The sequence below is a fragment of the Cygnus olor genome, chromosome 2 (genome assembly GCF_009769625.2).
Source record: "Cygnus olor isolate bCygOlo1 chromosome 2, bCygOlo1.pri.v2, whole genome shotgun sequence".
NCBI lineage: Eukaryota > Metazoa > Chordata > Aves > Anseriformes > Anatidae > Cygnus > Cygnus olor.
The window spans coordinates 35,385,013-35,403,802 of NC_049170.1; positions in this window are offsets into that span (position 1 = coordinate 35,385,013).

The following is an 18,790-nucleotide window of genomic DNA, read 5'->3' on the forward strand; positions in this document are numbered from 1 at the left end:
GTGTTCCCAGCTCCTTTTGCTCCAGAAGCTGCTCCGGCACACCAGGGCTCAGCGATCAGCACGACGGCAGTCGACACAGGGGGGATCATATTGCTAATCCCTCCGTTTTGCAGAATGCCTGTGTGCTGAGGAGTGTTTTCTGCTCTGAATCAGGATGTTTGGGATTTCAGATCAAATGTTCTTGCTGAGGGAGTCAGCCAGCTAATCCCCATGCCAGGAAATGAAGCCATCTGATGTCCCGAGGTGAAGCTATTGGAGGGTGGGTGAGTCCAGAACAACTTGAAATCTGTTTTCTAAATAAATCCTTCATGGTTTGGAGTCTTTGAGCAGCATGGGTAGAGTCTCTATTTTCTGCCACAATCAATGGTGCTTTCGTTTTATTTTCAGGCTCTATCGGGGGATAAATGCAGGATCTGCTATGTACAGGTATGATTTCACAGACTGTTATCTTTCTAAGGCAGTTTGCTAAAAATTCTGAAGACTATAGAGAATAACACAGAATACTGGCAAGCTGCAAGCTGTGATCCTACCTGTGGATCTTGTGTGCTGCAATACTGGAAATAAAGATCCTGGAGACTGAGAAGCACACACTGTTTGTTCAGCTCTCAGGACAAACTGCTATTGGCAGCAGCACTAACCTCAAACAAACGAAAACTTTCAGCTAGATGAAATCATAAAAAAAATATTTATCTTGTACAGGCGATAGGTCTTTATCCCCCTTCTTTCCAGGATGAGGAAAGTCCAAAAGTTAAACCTCCCTCTGAATTTTGAAGGTGTTTCTATCATGTTGAAGCTCAGTTCTGAGCAGAGCACCTCTGTAGGAAACTATTCGATTTCCAGATGAAAAGATGCGAGCAGAAAATGTGTAGGACTGTGTATGTAAACATGAAGTATCAGTAAAATTCTGTACCTTGAGGGATACAGGAGTGTCTCTACCTTTGATGGAGGGAACTTATACACTACACAGTTTCTAAGCTGCTTGCCAAATGGCTGGGGCAGTCTGTACAGAGAACAGAAAGACTACTGAGACTATTGTTCGTAAGAGTTTTATTTAGAAGCACACTGTCATTTGGGTACTTCTCATTGAAATGCAGCAGTTGAAAACTTCAGTTTCTCATCCAAGTCTGCCATCCAGCCTTCTGGTCACTGTCCAGCTGGCCTTGCACTTCTCCACTGACCACAGAAGGACCCCACATGATCATCTTAGTGTGAAGATCAGATCTGATGGCTGCTGGTGCCAAACCAGGGAGATCCTGTTCCCTCCTCTCAGTTCTCCTACTGACTCCAGTTTCCATTCAGCTGACCCCGTGCCACAGCTCCCACCAGACCCCTCTGTAAGCCTGCCCAATGCACAAACCCAGGGGAAACCAGAGGCATCAGGAAACTGTGCATAATTGTCTGCTGGTTTTGTGAGCTGGGCTGGTCCGGTGAAGGGCCCCGTGAGTTGCAGAGCGGGTCCTGTGACATTACAGCACCGTGATAAGGTGATTTAGATGCAGTGAGGTCACCTCCTTGCGGTTTTCCATAGGAGGCTTGGATAATTTTGGAGGAATCTGGACACTTTAAAGAAGCAGGATGTAATCCCCTATCACTTGGAGCTGCTTGGGGTCCGATAGAGAATTTTTGTGTCTATGGAGCCAATTGCATGGGAGAAGATGCTGGGCTGAAATCTCAGCTTTCTGTTGGCTTTGTATAGAGGCTCAGAGAGCAGTGGGTCTGCATGCATGACTGGTGCTGACCCAGAGGCTGAGAGAGCTGGCTGTGTGGAACCAGCAGAAGGTAGGGACGAGGGATCTCAGTGGTGAGGGGCACAGACAGTGAGGTCAGGTTGTCGCTGCCCCACTCCATGCACAGCTTGAGGGGTTCTGTTCAATGCCTGTGTGAGCTCAAACCACCCCTGTCCTGGGAAGCTGGGAGGATTTATGGACTCCATACTGTAAACGGCTTGGAAAAGGAAGACCTCTGTCTTCTTTTTCCCTTTGAGCTTTACACTGTTTCTTCCCCTTATCTCTGGAAGTTCTGCCAGAGCAGAGAATGAATATCCCCATCAAAACATGAGACAGCTGTGTAAAAGAAGGAAGACAAGCATTTTTTCCAAAAGGGAAGCTCAGATGTTTCTGCCCAAGGCAACTCAGGATCAAAAGAAGGACACACTGATTTCTCAAAAAAAAAGCATTTTCAAAGGAGAGTCCCTTACCCTTTGGAGTCTTTTAGAAAATGACTTGCAGATGGCACATCCCTCCACAGTGTGACTTCTTCTTCCAGCCACAGTAAGCATTCAGCGTGTCCGTAGTTCAGAGGCATTACAGGCTGAATATTTATGTTCAGACTTAGTAAATGAACATATTATGGAGACTACCTCCTAGGTAAATAGCAGCAGTTTCCTTACAAAATGATCAAAGGACATGCTAACAAAGCTCTGCCACCCACACAATACAAAGCACCCGTTTATCAACTATCTGCAATTATTTACACTAGAAGGCCCCACGGAGCCCGAGAAGGCATGCGGTGCCCGCGGCCACACACACATGGGGCTGAGGGGCACCGAGAGGAGCCCCCAGCTCCAACCCACTCCTCTGGGGATGCTGCTCAATGAAAATGTGTTTCAAGTGTGCTACTGCATATAGATCTATAGAAAAGCACCGTGGGTTTGGCAAAATGTTCAGAGAAGCACACCTTCCACAAACACAGGCAAAGTCTTGACATCGTAACTACAGCTTCCAGATGTGTCTCAGTGCACCCAGAAATTATTATTAAAATGGAAATCGTATTTCATTAGTGGGCACTCTGTCCCAGTTGTGTCCTTATCGTGATTTACGTACATAACTTTTGCTCAGATTAATAAGTGCAGGCTATGCCTGTGAAAAGATGAGATATAAAATTCTGGAGGCTAACCATGACCAAATCCTGTCAAGTGCAAAACTATTAATAGATTTAATAAGATTTCTTAAATAAGAATAAATTGTCTCAAAGTTGTATCTTTGTCTTAACAAATATCTTGTGGAAAGTCTCTCTCCATTTTTTCCTATTTGTGCACACATATTAAATGAGTACCAGTAACACACACGAACACACACACGGTGGTTGGAGCAGTTCAGTAAACAGCAGCATGCCATAAGGAGACATTCAGCAGCCACGAGTTATACCTGGGGCACTGAAATTCACATCTGGGGGTGCTGGATCGGGAGGAATGCCATCTGCTGGACCAGCAGCAGGACCTGCTCTGCAGAGAAAGCTGGCTTTTCACTCTGGGTCTCCCTCCCAGAGGCTAAGTCCCCTTTCCATTGTGCAGCTCTGTGAAGCAAGGTCACGGGCTGGAGGGCGGCACGACATGCTTCTCCGTGCAGTGCAGGCTGCTCCAGCAAGAATAGGTGCCAGTGCTGTTAGGAAAGGACGTGGCTTTCATTTTACAAAACCCTGATCAATGTGCTAGCATGTGTGAGATCTCAGGAGGTCGTCTGGCAGGAGAATTATATAGAAAAATTATACCACAGCCTCTTGAGAAAAAATATCCATTACAAGTGGGTTAGGCAGAAATATCTGAGCAATATGGCATTAAATGATAAAAAAGAAATGCGCACACACAACAGCAATGCTGTCTCAGTTCGCAGAATTAGTAAGACCCTCACTCAGAGCTAACAAAAGATGCCCACGGACTTGCTGGATTCTGCACCTCGGCCACTTCTGGAGCGAAAGAGCAGTTGTACCTGGGCAAGCCGGAAAAAAATGTGTTGGCGGAAAATTCTTTTCACCACCATTAAAGCATTTGTTGACAGATACTATGTAGAACTGGATATGGACATTGCCCGTACATGAATGCTTTAACCAAAAATTACAACATACTCCCTTTTAGAAGAAGAAAATAAACATCTTCAATGAGAACAAAAGCATCTCTGAGCTCCACAATTTGTCATGTTTCAGAGGAAACTCATACTAAGAACATTTACAACTGAAAGTTTAATGGCTACGCTCTTACAGATTTAGTCTTAACCAAGAATAAAGTGAGCCCCATTGTATCTAGAAAAAGAGTTTTAAGTAACGAAGCAAAATAATTATCAAATTAGATGCCCCACCAGACATAAGGCAGTTGCAAAGATTTATAGGATAATCCTGTAGGCTGTATTTTTTTTTATTTGTTTAAACTACTGCTACCCATGAAAAGAAAGAGTTTCAGCAAAAGATAGAATAATTTGAGACTGTATTTAAAAAGAAAAAAAAAAAGGAGTTTACGGAAAGAAGTTTGAAAAATGACCTGGGGGTTGTAACTACGCACAATTGTTCTTATAGGAGCTTGCAGTAGGAAAGCGGCAAGCCAAACCTGTTTCTCCTGATTGCAAATCCCGGGCTGACACAGGGGAAGGGGGTTGTATAATGCCCACGCTGGAAGGGGATGGGCAGCAGCACCCTCACGGCAGTGTGGCAAGGGGCTGGAGCAGGAGTCTGGCAGCAATGCCGAAACCCCTGAGTGATCAAATACAGCTTTCTTATCCAAGGCAAGGGGAAAAGTGCAGTGCTCAGGAAAGCCAGAAATTCCAGTTGCAGTGACACAGTAACTCTACGGCTTAAGAGGGGAAATGGGCTGGTCTCGTTTCACTGTTGACTAATTCTGCCGGGTTTGGTATCTCTGCAGACAAAATGCTGTGGAAGGACAGGAAAAACCAAGGCGATATATCACTCTTCTCACTTTCCTTCTTTTGTTTAAAAGTTTCATCTTATCTAACGTGCAAACAGCAAAAAGTGGCCATTTTTGCTCTATTTCTTAAATGTTGTTAACCCATCTACTATCACGTCCAAGAGACCCCTTCAGAAGGGTTTGTTCTTCCACTCATACTCAGTTCAGGTGGACTTCAGCTCACACACAGCATTACACACACCCATAAATTTCCACTTCTTGCTTTTATACAGTGAGCTTGGAGTATCCGTCCTGAAATTAATTTTGTCTGTGATCCTGCTTTATTGTAATATCTGTGGAAATGGGTGATCGCTCCCTGCTGAAGGCGTGCTTGTTTGTCATTGCCAGTGCAAACACCACCGTTCAGGGACACCTTGTTACAGAGCCTATAGCCACCGGGGACTGCTCAGTTACCATAATAAACAAGATCCTTTTCAGTCAGCCATGACTGACAACATTTAAGTTGAGTTTAGCCACTTTCTCTTCCCATAAATCTGTGGTTTAGACTCCTATCTACACCGGTTCTGTCCCAGCAATCTCGATGAAAATCAATAGCTGTTATATTTCTAGAGCTGAAAAGAAACTTACCACAATAGCAGCCTGTATGGTAACTTTGGAGCTGATTATCATCATTCTTACTCAGAGTGAATTTAGACATCCCCAGTCTGTGTTTATGATCAAGGACACTGTGGAATAATGTATATAAATTGAGTTTTATTGATCATTGAACATCTGCTGGCACTTAAATATGTGGACACATAAGCATGAACATAAGCTTTGCAAGTTTGCATTTTTTGATGCTCATAAAATTATAATCAAGTGCACTGTGTTATGTTTTCTTTATCACCTTCATAAAGATAAAGTAATGTAAGCAGGGGCTTGGATTACAAGACCAGTGCAAGATTGCAAAGACTTAGGGTTTTATGATTTATGGAAGAAAAATTTCATTATTTTTCCCTTACATCTGACACCATTTAATTGCGTTTTGCCTGCTGTGGTAGAGGAGATGTGCCAAACCATGATTATTGCAAGCACAATTGGAAGTGCTGTGAAATATTATTTTCTTATGGCACATCCATTGCTAAAGGTGGTGAGCAAATGGCGCTGTACAAGTGTTTGATCATACAGTTTCAACCCATCCTTCCCAACACTAATACAGACCACATGCCCGGGCTAATGCAGACCCGTTCTGTAGGACGACTGCTTTGCACACAACCATCAGTGATGCTCAAACCCTTCCATGTGAGTACAGCTTAAGCAAGGAGTGGAAAGGGGGAAAAGGCAGAAGAAAGAGAACAGGATTTGCATCCCTTATGCGGGTACAGGAAAGGTCTCTGCAGGTAAGGTAGGTACTGGGAAATTAGGTTCTTATAGGAAAATGTGGGTCACAGGGACTGAAAACAATGCAGAAGAAAGAGCCTTTGTCCCCTTTCCCAGAGTTATCAAGCTTCTTTCACGTGGTCCAAAGTGATAAAATTCTCTCTTTCTTTCCAAAGTCAAACCTGAGCTAAACCAAACAGGCCAGCAGCTTGTCCGTAGGTAAAAAACGTCATTTTGGCCCCTCTGAGTTGGCAGACCTGCCCCTCAGCTAGTGTGGCTCTGACCTGCTCCAGGTCCCAGCAAAAGGACTCCCAAACCAGGCACCAGCACATGGCCACGAGGATTTCTTTCATGGGCTACAACGAACAATACTCTACCCTTGATTTCTAGGATGTAAAATAACTGCGGGAACCTACTATGTGCTGCTGCCTGGGTTTTTAATTCAGAAATTATCCTTTAATCGCCATTCTGACAATGCTGAGAAATTGCCAGGAGATTTCTCTCTCTTCCATTCCTTTTTCTGCCCCCAAATTTGTGCAGTGCCCAATTGCCTTCACGTGGGAGCGAGGGGTGCGGATTTAAATACCCCAGACCAAGACAAGGAGGTGAAACCCAATGTCCTACCTGCTGCAGAGGGCAAGGGAGTGTGCCACTGCACGGCCTCACTAGAGGGCAGCCGATAAAACCACTGGGTAATAAACTTGTGAGAGCTGAATATCCCCTTGTTTTCTCTGGAGGGTGGTGGATTTACAGTTTGGCCAAGGTATTGCTACTTTCCTGTCCTTGCTTCTTTTCCTCTACTCCCTAAGGGAAACAACACAACTTAAGACAATTTTTTTATATTGTGCTATGTAGTGTATTCTGAATTATTTGCCATAAAATTGCTTCTTTAGTAGTTATTAGTATTCAAATGTATCACAGTATTTCCCTCTTTTTTTCTGTATTCCTTATAAGAAACTGTAATCTTAAGTGCCTCCAGGTCCTCTCACCTCTGGTTTCATAAATACTTCTGGGTACCTGTCCTATCCTGTAACACCGAAAAAGAAGTATGCTATATGCTTTCCAGAGAAACGCAAGATCCCAAGAGCTTCCAAGATAAATACATTCTCTGAATTCCATACATTCATCACGTAGTTTTTATTAGGCCAAAAATTCGCTTACAGGATTTTGTGTAGTTCTGAGTTGAGGTGCATTTCCCTTCCCTATAGAAACGTTTTTATTTCCCTGATCATCTATTACACTACCATGCAAAATAAATTAAGCATGTGTTTTCTCCAATCTCCATGTACTAAGAACAATGTCTATCAAAAATAGTCACATAAACTGTTTCAGAAATAAATACCACTTGATGTTTATAAAGTGCATTCCTCTGGCTGTAGCAGCTAAACACTCTGCTCAATGTAGGAGTTCATGCTTTAAGTAATTCTGGCCTCCCCTAAGGCAACCAAACCTATCAGGACCTACTGTAGTGTCCTAAATCCAATCCTCCTTTGTTTTGTATTCAAAACCCCAGTTTCTTCAAAGGAAAAGATGGATATACAAAAAATGTTAAGCTGCAAATCTCGAAGGTATGGGCTCATCAGGAATATCTCACTGATGAAATAGAATTTGTTGAAGTTTCCATTTAACACCGACACAGTAAACAGTATTTGTTTTCTAGTACCAAATAATATAGCTAAGTGAGCAATTAAACACAATTTTCCTCCTTTTTGTGTTTGCATAACAGCTGTACTTAGTTTGCAATCTCATTAGATATATTTATTATCCAAACGTAGTTAACATTTCTTTGTTTATGAGGCCAGTAACTTGAGTCTGTCTTTGTTTCTTAATCCAGTTCTTGGTCCTTTTTTTGCACGTGTGTGTGTTGCACACACAGCTCCAACTAAGTTGATTTTGCCCGTGATTACAAAGCTGCCTCTGCTCCCTGGCTGGGTGATCCTATCTCATCTACCAGAACAGCCTGAAGATACAAGCCAAACTGTAGATTATGGAGCAGAAACAGATAATATATGATTTCATAAGATTTCATAAAATGTTACATTTTTTTCCTCTTTCTCTGCACACCCCAGATTTTTCTCAAACTGCCACTCTTAGACCAGGAAATGAAAAGATGCATGGGTTGGGAGAGGAGTTTAATTCAATTATTACTCATTGCATTCACAGAGAATAATTGACCGCATATGCACCGTCTGGTTTTAAGGGATACAGTCAGGCTCTTATCTGATCCACCTAAAGGTCTCCTGGATTGGGAATTGGCAGTAAATTTCAAAAGCCTCATCACTGCCTTGTGTCAGGCAGCTTTCCACCCTGGAGGCAGAGGTAAGGCTGTTTGTGAAATATGTGGTGAGATGTTTTTTGCATATGCATTTGAAAGATCTCTCAAAACTGGAGCTGTGCTCAATGATCCCTGTGGGTCCCTTCCAACTCGGGATATCCTACAGTTCTAAATTGAAGTCAGTAACTTGCTGATGCTTGTCCAACCATGTAAACATTTAGATTTTTATTAGCTGAGTGCCCTTTGGTATATGTAAGACTCTATGGCATGTTTGCTAGAAAGCACTATGTAAGGAACTCCTGCTTTAAGTGCCTTCCTTCCAAAAATTGTACAAAGCTGTCACAAATTCAGGGACTTTCTTATGAATGATTACTGCTGCAGCAATATCGTGCTGCTGGGCTGCAGCAATAGCAGTTCTCTCTGGCCATGCACCTTCTCCTGCCCACTGCCCAGGTGTGAGAGCCCTGTGAGGATCATCCCCCCGTGCCCAGGGGTCCCCCTACTGCCCCAGGGCCCCTTTCGCATGTCAGTGCTGGGACAGGTTGCTTCTTGTCCAACCCCCTCTACCTGTGGTCCCAACGCTTCTGCTACTGGCAGAGATTTGGGGTCCCAAATGATTTGGGGTACCTGGGAAGAGCTTATCATCGCATGATCATGAAAAGCAAGCCAACGACCAAGATCAGGACATAAAACCCAGTAGCTTCGGCTACCAGCTCCCCATTGGGACATATCCACGTGCACCCTCAGCCACCCACCTGGCTGGGGGCTCGCTCACCATATTCACTGCGCAGAGCACACACGTACATTTATACAAACCGTATGGACCCGTTTTGTGTTTTCATTGCGTTTCATGTGACTGACGCCACCATAAGTGCTTGCTATGCGTTTTTGCATACTTCAGTTTCCTGAAGCAATTTTCTCTTATGTTTCAGCTAAGCAGAAAGTCCACAAAACACGTTATTAATGACAGACGTGGCTTGCCTTGTGCAGTAAGATGTGTTCTCTCCATGCATATCTTACATGTCTATTGTCAAAGTCGTACATACAGTGGTATCTTATCCACAAACTATCTGAAGTATAAGCCTTTATAACTAAACATTGATTAAAGCTTTGTCCTGTGAAGGAAATGCTCAGTTTTCAGAGCAGCGTTTTCCATCTCCAGTAGGTGCTTTGGAGCCTGCTGAAGACCTGCCCATCACTGGGAACACCCACATGCTTTAAGTTAGCTTGTGCTTAGGTAATTTGCTATGTTAGGGTAAACAAAAATCTTCTCATAGCACTGAGATAGGCAGCAAAGATCACACTGATTGGGGTCCCCTGAGACTTTGTGGCTATCAGGTAGCCCACTGACTCCTACCAGCTGCAGTGGCACTCCCAAGCCACTGGAAGAAATACCTAAGAAATGCTTATCTTAAGACAAGTTCCCCTTCATGTTGGCCTTAAACAAGTAATTTGCAGAGGAAAGGGTATACAGTTTGTTACTGATCTGTGTCTATTGCAATTTTTCAAACCACTGTTTTCCAGTAGTGGACTGTGTTACTTCTCAAATATCTGAGCTCGTCTACTTTGGGAAAGTGACAGCAGAGAGAACGTGCAGAAAGGACACACTCGCCATAAGAAGACCAGAAAGCCGACCTGGAGACAAGATGTTATTTTCAGGGGTGCCCAAAACTTCTTTTTGCGAGGTAGCCACAAATACCCACTTATAATTAAGAGAAAGAGGGGATCAGAGGGTAACGACCTCATTAACCGGTGGCTCTTGAACAGGCAACACAACAAGATGCAAGTGGATGCAGAACGAAGTCGGAGCAGTGCTAGAGGAGTGCCGGGCTCCGCTGCATCTTGCTTTGCAAAGCCATCTCCCACACTGCAGAGGCGATCAATACAACCCGATCGGATCGATTTTTCCCCTGGAAGAACCAATGACACCGGGTGCAAAGAAGTAAAGAATCTGGCCCAGGAGATTTTTAAAAGCCTGCCCGTGTGAAGCAATGTGGGAATCACCCCGTGCTGTGCCTACATCTTCACAGGCCAATTAATTATAGCCCTGGCATGAACAGAGCTGCTGTCATAAATTCTGTCTGTAACAAAATAAATGTTTATCACCGCTGCACATTTTAAAACAATGCCAGATTATTGTTCATTTATTAGCACTAGGTTAGAGTGCTGTGAGTGCTTCTGATGCTGTGCAGCAAACTAGACCTATGGAGCTGCCTCCCTCAAGTGCCTGAGTACCAAATGTGGAGGTTCCCAAGATGCTCAGTGGAGAGAGGAGCAAACAGCATGGTTAAACTGGGTTCCTGCCCTTGTTCAGCATGGCAGACCAGCCATTAATCACAGAGACCATCCTTTAACACTACTGCCCACACTGGGTGGGAAGGTGTCCCCCAGAGGACCCACAGAGGTGAACGACATCAGACGGGGCCAAGGCTTTGAAAAGAGGTCCAGACACTGAGTCACCAGGATGCTCCTCTCCACCAGACTGCTCTGTTAAATCTGAGTTGGGGGGCTAATGCCATGTCTGGATTCCCTTTGCTCTCTTCCCTGCCTTCTCCTCCTGCTCCCATCTCCTCCAGCCCCAGGCAGGGAGGGACCAGAGGCAGCCATGGGGGAGGCTGGGGTGCTGATTTTGAGGGGTTCATAAGGTTCAGACCAGATTGCCACTGAGTCAGTGGCATCAAAAATGCAGTGTGGACGTCATGCTCTGGTTTCACTGCCTGGAGACCAGCCAGCCACCTGCAGGTGTGTCCCCTGGAGAGCATGTGCCCATCACATCACCCCAGCTGCACAGCTGGGGCGTGCATCCCTAATGGAAACCCGTGGTGCTGCAAACCCTCCAGCCTCTCGTGGAAATCTTAGCATTTTAAGTAAATGCCCAGTTTCGGCTGTCTGGTTCTCCGCTGCCCCATGAATGCCTGGTTTTGTGAGAGCAAACTCCAGCAGCATGGGGGAGTCATGCTCTGGCTACAAGGGGTCTGCGGTGGGGCCAGGGGCAGGACTTATGGCCCCCATAAGCTTTTTTACCCTGGTAGGGTGTTTTGTCACCTCAAGGCACATTAAGTCGGCAGCACAAGAACAGGTGGACTCAGGTGCTGGGTATTACCTTGCACTTCTCATTTCTGATCAAAAAGAAACAGCTGGAAGCTTTGCCAAGAAACCTGTGCCTTTGGGCAGTTCTCATCTGCCTCCAAAAAGCAGACAAACCAGCTTCGGGTGAAGCTAGGTATGCAGCGCAGCCCACAGTCAATGGAGCTGGAAGAAGTAGGAGGCTTCAGTGGTTTTGTTTCCTCTGCCATACAGGAAACAAAGCTTTGCATACCTGTACTTCACCCAAGTGTTTCAGGTTTATTTCTGTCTCCAGAGCTAGACCCCAAGATAAGAAGCCAATGGTTTTATGTGCTCTGAAGCACGTAGCTGTATTTTAATGCTCGATTAAAACCTTACGTGCACTCCAGTGACACCAGCCACTAAATAATGCAACAACTCACGAACCATCATTTTAAACAACCCCGATTTTCGTGGGGGGAGAAATGAGTACAGTGATAACTTTTAATGTGGTTGAAGCAAATTCCTGGAAGTGAGATGGCAACAAGCAGAAGGTAGATGGACAACTGATGTAGAAGGCAAGGAAACATATCTTTCAGGTCTTTTTTTTTTTTTTTTTTTCTACAGAAGAGGTTGTGATAAAGGAACAGAAAATGGAACAAATGCTTTTTTTTGGTTTGTTTTCACAAGTCACCTCTCCTAGGGTTTCCCCACCTGCTGTATGGTAATATGGATGCCAGCATTTGAGATACCTATTTTTGGAGCAGACAGATTTTTCTGGGTTTTGCTTTGCACACCTCAGTTGCACTTGCGAAACAATCTAAAGAAAGCCACCAGCTTTGTTTTTCACACACCTTTCTTTTCTCCTCGTGTCAGCAGCATGCCCATTTCCCCACTGTGTATACGTGATCACGTTGGCAGCTCCGGCATACTGCAGTGTCTGAACCTGCTATTAAGCGGCTTATTCCAGGTTAGAAGAGAAAAACAAAGCTTGCAATTATAGAGCCTACCTGAGAGGCTTTCGGACTCTGTGATCAAGGCAGGTTGGGCAGGGCCGATGCTGAGTGATAAAAAATCAGGAGATCCAAGTTCAACTTCCTGCACTGCCCTCGAACCTGGAATTTCTGTGCACTGATCCATCAGGTATGAGGATTACAGTCCTCAAACAGGTCTCAGGAAGGTCAAATGGCTGAGAGGCTATAAGCTCTTGAACCTCTAACTAACACAATATTTAGTTTAATGATATTTCTGCATCTGAAAGAAATACATATGAGCTACTGCTATTCCTGAGCTGTTGGTGCTATTCCTTTGCAGACAAATATGTTGCTTTACAGAAATGATAGCTCTGCTAAAAACACAAGAAAAGTTAGGGGAGTAGGAAAGAATGATATGACGAGAAGAAAAAAATATAACACAAAAATATAGAAGCTTTAGCAAAATCGTTACAGTACCTTTAGCAGCTGAATGTGAAAGGATAGGATGAACCACAAGGAATTGTTTTTCTTTTACCTTGCACTTCTGTAAATATTTATAAGTGCACAAACTGTGCACAAAAGAAGCATAAAACATTCCCCTTGTGAGCCGAGAGCCTTTTACATTCATTTTGCATGGGTCTGCATGACTCCACAAGTTTAGGAGCAAAGAACAGCAAGAGCAGAGCCTGAACACAATTCAGAGATAGGTAGAGGGTACAAAGGTGGTTAGTGGTACATATAGATCACATGTAGCACATATAGATCATGAGTCCAGAGAGAAAAAAATGAAGGAAGGAAAGGTAGGGAAGAGTACGGTAGAATCTGGAGAGAAGTGAAAATGAATGATGCCCAAGGACCAATTTCTAGTAAGAAATAGTTTCAAGAAAACTGTCATCTCATTGTGAACAATTTGCAAACAAAGGAGGTCTTGGATAAATTATTCATTATTCACCAAGCTCTAATTAGAAGACACCCCCACACGAGTGAAAGGGTTTGGATTGTATTTTTTTTTTTTTCTTTTCCGGCTTCTTATAAGCAGTTTTCCACCTAATGAAATGTTATAGTGGAATGCCAAAGCAAAAAACAAGGTGCCCCAAGACTTGTCTCAGACTGAAGCTTTGTTAGGATGTTTATCTCATCAAACAGTTTTGAGGGTATCCTCCCAGTGCCAAAAAAATAGACAATAATTCCCATAACAATGGAATATGGCATCCTACGTGTTGAACTGCTAATTACAGTTATGTACTTCTTGATGACCAATTATGGAATAACTTACTAGGTGTACACCTCAAGAAAAAAAAAAAAAAAGAAAAAAAAAAGAAAAAAAGGAAAAAAAAAAAAAAAGGAAAAGCTTAACAATTGCAGTCCTTTAGTGCCTGCCAGGAGAGCTGGATGCCTCAGGATGCATTCAAATAGCACTGATTCAGTAGTGCCACATACAATCCATCTGTCCAGAGACTCTATAACACAAATTTATCATTCAAGTCCAGCTTTTTGAAGATCATATTCCAAAAATCATTGCTAGACTAATATTTAATTGATAGTCTTATCTGGCAGCAGTCTTACAGCAGACTGCCTAGGCAGACTTTGAGTCAATCAGTTACCATGAGATTTGGTCTCCTATTCTGTTGATGCCTTGGCTTTTTATTTATTTATTTTTTAATTATTTTTCTTTTTTATTTTTTGATGATGCCTCTCCCTATTATACCTGCACGTGGAGAGCCACATGCATAAATGTTCCAAAAAGAGGTGTTAAGCATTTGCAATGGCTTGATTAGTATATGCAAGCAAACTAATTGCAATCAGACTTAATTTCTCTCAAAAACATGTCCAAAATTCATGCAGAAAATAAAACAAAACAATAGGTTCTAGACAATAAAATGGGATTTGGAGATTTCATAGAATCATAGAATGGCTAGGGTTGGAAGGGACCTTAAAGACCATCTAGTTCCAACCCCCTGCCATGGGCAGGGATGTTACCCACTAGATCAGGTTGCCCAGGGCCTTGTCTAACCTGGCCTTGAACACCTCCAAGGATGGGGCATTCACGACTTCTCTGGGCAGCCTGTTTCAGTGCCTCACCGCCCTCTGAGTGAAGACTTTCCTCCTAACGTCTCATCTAAATCTCCCTTCTTTTAGTTTAAAACCATTCCCCCTTGGAATGGTTTTAGGGAGGTACTTGGTGCTAGAGAACCCGAGGTGGCTGGGCACGATGTTGGTAATGTTCTTGTGCTTTAACTGTCTTAATTATGAGGCTCTGAAGAGCATTTGACCGTGACAGGTTTCGTATTCTGTTCAGGTCATAAGGCTGTGGGTGAAATAAAGTGTTTATGACATTAGCAACAGAAATATCAATGACAAACCTCTTCCAGGAGTGACACGTCACTTTGAGAAGCTTTGGAAAGAGACATTCAACTATGTGGTCAATTTTAAATAATTTAGTATTCAAATTGAAGTCTTGTTTCACCAGCACAAAGATCTCAGCCATGAGAATGTGGGCACTCGCAGAGCCAAGTCCAGCAAGTCCCCTCATGGGCCTCTGCCATGCTACCAGGGAGTTAAACTGATAGAAGCTCTCCATGTGAACAAGGGCGAGCAGCTCTATTTTCCTTCAAATCCAGTTGTGTATATTCAGGTTTTGCATTAAGAATCATCTGTATATCTGCTTAACTTTGAGAATGAACAGTCTCTTCAAAACGCATGCCCTAAGGCTCTACCGTCTTTATCATGCAAGCAAGCTACCCCTGCCTTTTCCTATACAAGCCATGAAAGGATAATGTATTCTTTTTTTTTTTTCCCCTTCATCTCATAGTGATATGTTTATACAGTGATTATAATCTTTGCAGGTAACAGATGCACTGGTTTTAAGGTTCTTAACTTGAAAAAAAATTCATCTTCTATCTGCCTCTTTCTGATATAGTCAGATATGAAAGCTTTTCTTTCAGTTATTGAAGGAGAAAGTTTTCCTCTGCTTGTCTTCTACATCACTGTCTTTTGAATAATTGAATCCCTTCTGGGGAAAAGAAGCAGAGCGTTTTCCTCTACATGCTGATCACTTCTGGAGGCAAGATACAAGGTTTGATGGACCAAAATTCCTTTTAGATCTGCATGACAAGGGCTGATCCTCTAAATTAATTAATTCCTAGTAACAAATAGCAGCCCCTCTGGCACAACATTTATTGGACTAAAACAATGCTTTATTTTGCTTTGTGGAGGAAGTGCAGAAACCACCTATGAAGAAACACCTAAGACACTGATAGAAGACTTAGAAAGGTATGCATAATTTAAGGATTACAGTAATTGACATGCCTCCTATTCTTAGACTCCTTTCAAGTCAGGGGTGTGTTTGGTAGACTTGGCTGTTAAATGGTAATGTGTGTGAATTAGCTGTTCATTCCTGTATCTAGATCTTTGCAAATCATAACACATTTATGGAAAGCAATCTCCTCCCGTGTTCTAATTGCTGAGCTTGGAGTGAGAGGGTTGGGGGGGTTGCATCTGGAGATTACACTGATAGATTTTAAATGGCGGTATCAGTTTGCTTATCCAACAGCAAAATTGCAGCTGAAATTTCAGAACAGAATTTGAAAACGTTTTCTTCTTGGCTTTTATTCTGCTAGTTCTGCAGTACTGGACATGAAAACATCCATTTTTAAGGGTGTAGGAAGCAAGATCCCTGCCCCAAGAAGAAGATAATTTAATCCAAATATAGAGGATAAGAATGAAAAGATCAAGGTGGTTGCAGATAGTGCCAAAGGGCATACCGAGTGAAGTCTAAATGGAAGGAAGACATTTGAAGAGAGTTTTGAAAGCAAAGAAGGAATTAGCTTAATGAAGGGGTGGCTGATCCAAGTGCAAAATGTTGCTTGAGGATAGATAGGACATGAGGAGAAGAGGGAAGAGACAGAGAGCATTAAGAGAGAATTAGGTGAATGCTACACCTCATCCCCATTAAAAGAGATTTGCTAGTATAACTTATGCCAATAAAAAGCGTGTGTTGCCTTTTTTATTTTTTATTTTTTGCTTGTTAATACATCAGTTCAGGAATCGATGAACAAACATCTTTACACAGATACACACACACACACACACAAACAATTATATCTACAAAACATTTGGGGTCAAAATAAGATTACAAAGACAAAAAGCAATCTTACAGTGCTAAAGACCCATGAAAGTTTTTGTGCAGACCTGGCCAAAATTATCCCAGAAGGCAGTAGAATGGACAGAAGACACCTTGCTGAAAGACTTTTCCTTCAATGCAGAAGTGTAGGCAGCCAAAGGATGATGCTGTCTTGAAAAGACAGGGCATTTATTTGAATCCCACATGTAAAAGAAGTGGAACCAAGGATGCAGGAGAAAAAAATGATTGTCAGAAGGGTAAGAGAGAAGGAGAAATAAGCTGTGAAGTCTGTGACCCAAACCATTGTGTATAGCATGTTCAAGCTGTCAACAGAGGAATATGGGCTCCAATGACATAATTTTTGTTGAAAAAATCTACTAATTCTGAAGAATGCAGAATTTTGGGTTAAAAAAAAAACACAAAGGACGTATACAGTGAAAGAATGTCATTAGCTCTTCCATTTGAAAAATGTGTGACTGTTTCAACCCACTTTTGTTTGCAAAACTGATGTGCTAGCTTTCGTGCTGGATGTGGTGCTTCATTTAATTTTAGTGCTCTCACTCACATTTATCCCTGCCCTTACAAAATTTATCTTTTTCAGCTCTGCTCCTTCTTCATCTCCTTATCAGTAAAAATAATGTTGATTACTTCACCGAGCTTCTGCTGATACTTAGAATAATGTAATCTATTTGAACAACAATAATAACCCACTAGTAAATACCTAATAATGCTGGCCAATCGTGCATTATGGATTGCATAGATTGGCATTACACTTCTGTTTAGCAGCACTGATGAAGAACTGCCACAGCCAGCACAGCTCAGGAACCAGAGTATCGTAGAATTAGGAATCAGACCTGTTTGGGGCTAGACGCTGTAGTGACCTAAATTCAAAAGCTAATCCCTCTCTCAAGGAGTTTGCGCTATAGATTATACACATGACAATGATTGTGGAAGGGGAGATTATGACTTATCTTCACAAAGCCACTTCTCCACTTTGCAAATGAGTCTTTCTGGAAAGCTATCATCAAATAAGAACATTATTTATTTATACAGCTCCCAAAAGTATGTTCAGAATTTGAGTGCACAAGCAGGCAGGATGTAAAGCAGAGGCATTTTTAAGCCTGACAGAACCAAGACTTTTCACTTCAACTGTTAATTTCCCTTTTTTTTTGTTGTCAGTTCATACAGCACAGTATGCTCGCTGTTCTTTATCTCTTGGCAGTGAAGACTGGCAGGTACTGCTAGGTGCTGTTTTAAAGGCACAGAGCATGACTACAGTATGCCAATTCAAAAAATATTAATAACTTCTTCCACTGCAGGGCCTCCAGTGTTTTATTTGAGAGGAAATGTAGTCTAGAGCATCCCATTTAATGCAAGAAAATAGCTCAGAAATTACATTCATAGATCTCTTGTAAGCCTGCCTACAAATGCTGCTTTGTTTACTGACAGACACTTAAGGCATTGCATTGACATGAGTTTATTTATCTATTTGTAAAAAAATAAAAAGTAAAAAAGGAACAACAGACATATTTCATTCTGAAATGGTACCACATGGTCCTGTAATTAATTGGGCTCAACTGCTCTGTGATTTCATTTGTTCATATTAATGCAGAGGCTTGTCAGAGCTTATAGAAAGTTAATCACTGACACTAAGACATAGAAGATATTATACAGCACAGTGCATCATTTCCCTGTTTGTGCTGAATACAAATTACTGTGCTGGGAGAAACATGAATGATGCCCCAGATGCCTCTCACCTTTGAGTGCAAATGTGCATCATTTTGACGTGTAGTGCAATGAATTAACTCATTGCTATGTGTCAGCTTGGTGGAGTTACACTGGGGATGAGTTTGACCCACTCCATGCCCAGCACAGGATGGGTCTGGTGCCCTGCTCCAGCTCACAGGCAGCTGGGCAGCTGGAATATCCCCAGCCTGACTCCCAGACAGCAGGACAGACAGGGAGGAGAACTCACTGAGAGCAGCCCTGTGGAGAGAGCTTGGGGGTTCTGGTGGACAAATGGCAGGGGGGAGTGGAACTTAGATGATTGTTAAGGTCCCTTCCAACCCGAGCCGTTCCATGATTCCATGTCTCACCTCCTCCCCATACACAGACTTATAACCAGGTGAGCTAAAGCAGGAGCTGCCATCTCTCTTTTGCATGCAGCCAAATGAGGCTGAAGATTTCCCTTCTTGTCCTACACAGGGTTCAAATTTCTCTCTTTTATAGTCAGGAAAGTACCTGGCTGCTGGCTGTGCTGGGTGGTTTGCTCAGCCTTTGAAGCCACGCCGCCGTGCAGCACTGAATGAACCACAGGTAACGCCAGCACCTGGAACACAAGGCTCCCGCCGCCCTGCTCAGTGCCGGGTGAGAGCGGCTGG